This window comes from Rattus norvegicus, chromosome 2 (genome assembly GCF_036323735.1).
Source record: "Rattus norvegicus strain BN/NHsdMcwi chromosome 2, GRCr8, whole genome shotgun sequence".
Taxonomy (NCBI): Eukaryota; Metazoa; Chordata; class Mammalia; order Rodentia; family Muridae; genus Rattus; species Rattus norvegicus.
This window is the reverse complement of record NC_086020.1, coordinates 102,388,268-102,395,009: the sequence shown is the minus strand read 5'-3', so window position 1 is coordinate 102,395,009 and position 6,742 is coordinate 102,388,268.

Below are 6,742 nucleotides of genomic sequence, written 5' to 3'. Positions count from 1 at the left end.
AGAAAACAAGCATTAGCCACCAAAAATATTCATGGAATTTGGAGACAAAGTTTTGACTTTTTATAATTCTAGACTGTCAATGGCCACACCTACTTCTGTCTTTCTCTTCTGCCATTAAGAATATCCCTATGTCCTGGACTGACCCTGGACTCTGACCTCATAGGTAGCAATGAATAGCCTAGTAAGGGCACCAGTGGAAGGGGAAGCCCTTGGTCCTGCCAAGACTGAACCCCCAGTGAACGTGATTGTTGGGGGGAGGGCGGTAATGAGGGGAGGATGGGGAGGGGAAGACTATGTAGAAGGGGAGGGGAAGGGGTTAGGGGATGTTGGCCCGGAAACTGGGAAGGGGAATAATAATCGAAATGTAAATAAGAAATACTCAAGTTAATAAAGATAAAAAAAAGAATATCCCTATGTCCGACTTATGGGAGTTTTCAAAACTGAGTAAATTTGTCTCTAGTATCTTACAAACCCTGCAAAACCATCTAAGTACATCATTCCACACAGTGGCTAGTGTTAGTGTGAAGCTCCTGCTGCTGGATCTCCCTCGCTTATGCTCCATCAGACTGTTTTCAGTTAAGCGAGAGAACTCACCTCAAAGAAGCCACCCTAGATTTAATTTTTAATAAGGTGTATGAAGGCAGTGCCTGACAAAGGTATAAATCTATTACACCTCTTGCCTTTTGTCAGCAGCTAAGATGATGATTTTCATTGAGAAAACTTTGCTTGACTTAATTATAGTTTAAAAAAAAAAAACCTCAGCTATTTGTAGCGTGTTCCATTATTCTTCAAGTTAAATTTTACTCAATGTTTCTAGGATTGAAATTGAATCAATATATAACCCTAATTAAATTAGGCTTCCTATAAATTTGGAAATACATGTCCTGTGAGTGAAGAACACTATTTCTATAAAGACAGTTTTACAGACAGCAAATAAAGAAAGGCACTTCTGCACAAGGGGGGGAAAAAAAAGAAAAGAAAAACAGGATTCACAAAGGAAAAAAGTGGGCACACTGAAAAACACTGCATTTCCTGATCCATAAAGAAAACAACCACTTACAAAGTCAAAAGATAAATGTCATATTGGGAGAGAATAAGCACATCAAACATACAAACAGCATCTACAAAACAAAAGCCATTTAACAGAAAAAAATGGAAAATAATTTCACCTGATAATTAACAGAAAAGTAAAAACATCCAAAATGGTATAAAAAAAGAGATTCAGGATTTTTAATAAAAATCAAATAAATGTCAAAAAATAAAATGGGTAAAAAATTTAAGACAACAATATGTAGAGTTATAAGAAATATTGGTATAGTAAAAATTGTTAAAAATGAATTTTATAATCTAAGCATCCACAATAGCATGAGCCCATGTAGAAAAATGTCTAAAGATGTTTTTAAAGGGAATAAAATATGATACAATCTAAAGGTTTGCAAGTGACTAAATGCACGATTGTGCCTCGATCCCACAAGGTAATATTCTATTTTACAAAGTGATTGTGAAGTCAGATGTGGTGAGAAGTACTTGGAATTCCAGCGCTTTGAATGTCTTTCTAGAATACGATTTTACATGGCTTTGGAACTTAGAGTAGAGCTACCATCATACGGCTGATACAAGAGCCTAGACCCACATGTCACCTCTGTGAAGAGTCACTTCCCGCTGCTGGAATGGGTGACAGGGTGCCTCAATAGGCAAGGGAGGCAGGCTGGCGCTCAGAAAGAAGACCGTGCTGTCTCAGTTACAACCTAGACTGTAACAGTCAAGAAAAAAGATGGCTCTGTCTATTGCTAGAAGGCAAAAAGGCAGTCATGACAAACAATAAAAGCTCAGTGAGAGTGCGGGCCTCAGAGTATCAGCTACAGAACAAGTCAACGTCCACTAGCAATTAACCTGCAAGCCTGCTTTGCTTTTGGGCAGCCGTTACTCCACACTTAGGCAGGTGGATTTCAACCATGGGAGGACAGTCTTGGCTTTACATAGGGAAAACCTATAGGTATTTCATTTCCTATTTGATGGAGACTTTATTCAATAGTTAATTTTCTTTCCTTCCTGGCAACTGAAATTGGGAGATCAAGGATGAGATGATTTTTATAAATTTCTTTAAAGCATCTCTACTAAAAGTGGAACAATCGCTGGCAGATGTTCGATTTCTGTAAGAGTAAATGAGGAAGAATTTCCTGTCTTCTCTAGAGACTTTGTATCATAGTGTATTCTCTTCTCCATTTAGAAATAGAATCATCACTTGTCCTCATTTTAAAATGATCTAAAATTAGTCTTCTCTAGCTATCATTCCCGGAAAACACTTTCTTCCATTGTTGCCTTGGTCAACAATGTGTTTAAAGTAATGATGCTATGTGTGAATATCTTTCCCTAACCAAACACAACTGTTTTTCTTTATTGTGTGTTAGAAGGTTTAGGGCAATTTTCAACATTCAAAACACAAAATTATAACGTAAAAACAGTGACTTTATTGAAAGAGGAGAGCCTATAATCCACCTTTATTATGACTTGCTCTCAATGTGCATTTAATACAAGGCTTGGGGAAATTTCTTATTCTTTGTGTCATATTCTTCCTGTTCAATATATTTCTTACTTTATTTGGATCGCTACATAGTAAAGCCCAAAGTGCAATGAACCTTACTCTGCTATTATTCTTGGAAACAGTTTGGTAAAATCATGAGGAGTGATTTAAGAGTAAAGTGTAATTGGGATTTAAATTCTGAAAATTAAGCCATTTTATGTATGCCGTTTTCTAAGACCACAGTGCTATTTTTTTTCTAAATGTTGAAGCAGATTATAGATTTGTGGAGGAAGAATTCTCATTTCCTTCTTTGAAAACAATGACATCGAGGTGAGTTTTCCTCTTTGCACCCCTGTACTTGTGATCGGGCTGCGGTCCACCGACTGTAGCTTCGGGTTGAAAGAACATGGGTCTCTGTGTCCAGTTGCTAATGTCCTCACTTCAATCTCTCTGGGGATGGTTATTTCTGCATCACACTCAGATGTCTGATTGTCAGCTTTATGTCTCAGAAAGTGTTCCCTGCAATTCAGGCACAGTAAAGCATCTCCTTCCAGATAGCCTCCATGTACTATATAACTTTTATGGTCATTATAAAAAATAATTTATTGAAAAAACCTAAACCTTTTCCAACTCAAGTGACTTTTGATTTAAATGTCTGTGGTCATGCTTATGGTAATCAGCTATAGGAGAAATTTTTTCTTCCGAATTAAGTTTGCTGTTTAGATTATAAAGTTTAGAAAATATAAAAAGCAACATCGTCTCAAACAGAGCCCATTGGAGAAATGGAGAACCTGTAGTCCACGTTTATCATACTTGCTTTCGATTTGTATTTAATATAGGGCTTGGGGGAAATTTGTTATTCTTTGTGTCATATTTTTTACTTTACTTGGCTGGCTACATAGTAAAGTCTGAAGTACAATAAGCCTTACTCTGCTACGATTATTCAAAACTGTTTTGTAAAATTATGAGAAGAATTTAAGGCATTAAAAATGCCATTAAATATTCCAGGTAACAATGAGTTATTAAAAGCATTTTAGGAGGTTATTTAAAGGTGAGAGCACAAGCAACAAATCTCTGTGAATGCTTAACCGTTGCTCCTGTGAGGACATAAACCCTCCGTATACTGTGATCTGAATTTGAAAGCACTATCCTGACGGCGGTACTTCCTATGAACATGGGTGTAACTGACAAGATCAATGTGTCCCAAACAACTCGAAGACACATCAATCAAAAATTGCACCTTTCTTGCAAGACATACCCCCCTCCTCTGTTACTTTGTTATCTAGACTTTGGCGTTAAGATGAAATTGTTCCTCCCTCAAATGCAAACAGCACTGTGCTATTTTTATATTTGCCAACTGAGCTATTCCGACTCGGACTGTGGTCAAAGCAATTAAGTCATCTTTCATCTGTGGGTAGTTTGATGTGCCAAAATCCAGAAATATCATTTGTTATCATGCTACCATTTAAAATAAAGCAATTTGCATACTACTTAAGCTCAGAACAGCTCTCCTCTGCTGTTTCCATTGGGATTTTGCTTTGATCAAATCTCTATATTTTCTAGCTATCAATGCTGATGTTATAGCTTCTTTTCTTTTAAAAATGTGAAGAAGCTTCTCTTCTTATATTTGAAAGGTATCACGGTACAAAAGTAGACATGCTGAAAATAATCTTGCTAGCAAAGGGAATATTATTTTAAAAAAATGAATACAGACCTAGCCCTTTTTGTGGAACTTGATACTAGTACTCAAATAAAGAGACGTGGTTAACAGTTTAAAAAGTAAATCTCTTTCGTCTACTTCTGCAACAATGGGGACAAGAGCACAGAAGAACTTCTATAAGGAGAGACTTGAAGAGGTTTGAAAAACTGTTATCTAGGTAAACAAAACAGTTTAAATTACGTGGGAGATAGTTCAGCTGGTATAATGGTGGCTCAAACACAGGGACCTGAGATAAAAGCTGGATGAGGTGCTGATGGAGATGGGGGAGGAGGACCCTGGACCCTGATGATCAGGAAGCTAGATGAACTGAGCTGCTCCAGGTTCAGCAAGATACCCTGTCTCAAAAAATTAGGTGAGGAGTGATTGAATAAGAAATCGATATTGATCTCTGGCTTCCATGTATATGGGCACACATAAGTGTGTGCACAAATCACATATGAGAAAATTCTTTGCATTAAAAGGAGCTTCAAAAGGAAGAGTATTAAAGATGCCTAAAGATGATGATGTATCCAAGAGAGCATTGATTCTCAGTGAGTGTAACCCATAACAGAAGTGACAGTCCGGAGCTCTAGGTTGATTTGGAATGAAAAAGGAGGGAGCAGAGTGCTTCCACAAGACTTTCCTCAGACAATTTTTGAGGAGCGAAGGTCCTGCAAGGTGAAATTGCTTCAGAGCTCATTACGAAGATAAAATGTGAAGCTTCATCTTCATGAGGGTAAGCCATGAGTTTAAAACTCACCTGAAGGAGCAGCTAAGAAAGCTCCTGCCTCTGTGAAGCATGTCATACAGATTTTATAACCTAAATTAAGCTAAGTGGTGACAAAACCTATTTAAACATTGCAGCACTGTCAGTGCTGATGGGATTCAGTTCACTGCTGTGCGATGGGACTCAGCTCTACGGGAGAACAACTTAACACATTCTCAGCAGTAGCCCATGGGACTAGCTTTGGAATTCTATAAGTTGCTGAATCTGCCAATACAATTGCATTTTAAGAATAAGAATCCAGTTCTGAATGAGCTGTAAGATTTGCCCAGAGGGCCTGGATGCTATGGGAGCATGGTGACTTGTAATCTAACTCAAGTTTTTGCAAGCTGCTAAGACTTCCTAGATAGTGCCTCTGCCACCTAGTGATCATTCTGAGAAGCTGGCTTAGATGGGAAAGGACTTTCTGTGAAGGACTGACAACTAGTTTAATTCTGGGAGCCCACACAAACAGAGAAACCTCTACATATCTAGCACGGCATGTGCACCCATGCATACCATGAACACACAATAATAATAATGACTATAATGATGATGATGATAAATAATCCAGAAAAATAAAAAACTCCTCAAGCTGGAGTGATGGCTCCGAGTTAAATAGCACTGGCTGCTCTTCCAGAGGAACCATATTCTATCCTCAACACCCACAGGTACACACACTTCCATATAGATGGGGATGATGCCTATGAGGCCAGCACTCTGGAGAGGCGGGAGGCTTGGGAGTTGAAGGCTAGCCTAGGTTACTTAGTGATCCACTGTCTCAACCACACAATAATGCAGGAGCAAAGATGAATAGTTAAGAAGGTGATGTTATACCATATTGTGACTGACTGTGCTTTTAGTCACCTTGCATGTGTGCAGAATTTCATTATCCCAGTATCTTTCTCTCTATTCCATTTAGTTCAAGATCTGCATATTCTGCTCGTGTTTATTTAATGTCACCTCAGACGACAACAACAACAACAACACAACTCAAAGGAAACAAATGATGCACACATTACATCACTTTTAAACATCCAATCATAATAATTTTTAATTCAGGCAGCTGCAGAACATAGGATCTTGATAACAAAGTCTATGAGTTGAGTAGTTACTATCAGTCCCTATGGTTATAGATCAATTTATAGATAATAAATTAATATTATTATAACATCAAATATTTTGTTTTAAGAGCTATGTTATTACTGATAATTACTCAGTATCTGTTAATTGCATGAGTTTCTCCTAAAACAAAAATAGAATTTCTTATTTGAGGTTACAAAGAACACTGCAGAATGAAAAGCATCATCTTTACTAAAATACTGAGGCATATCTCAAAATCAAATTCACAGAAGAAAAAAATCTGAATTCAAATGGAAAATACTAAAGTTTTATGCAGTTAGAAAGAATCAGGTATGGAAAAAAAACAAATACAGAGATAGTACATGTTTTCCTATTTGAAAATACAGCAAATAAAGCAGAGAGTTAATTAAAATATTTCAAATTTAACATGTTGGTTTTTGAAATGAAATTTACAGGGAAAATGTGCACATTATGTTCTAGAGGAGATTAAGGTAGAAAGATGGGAGCCAGAGAAATGCTTCAGTGTTAACAGTGCCTACCGCTCTTCCAGCTGACTCAAAGTTAGTTCCCACCAACTGATTTCAAGTGCCTAAAGTACCTGTGTGTCCGGATTCAGGGACTTTGATGCCCTCTTCTCACCTCTGCTCGCACCCTGAATTCACATTTATGCATA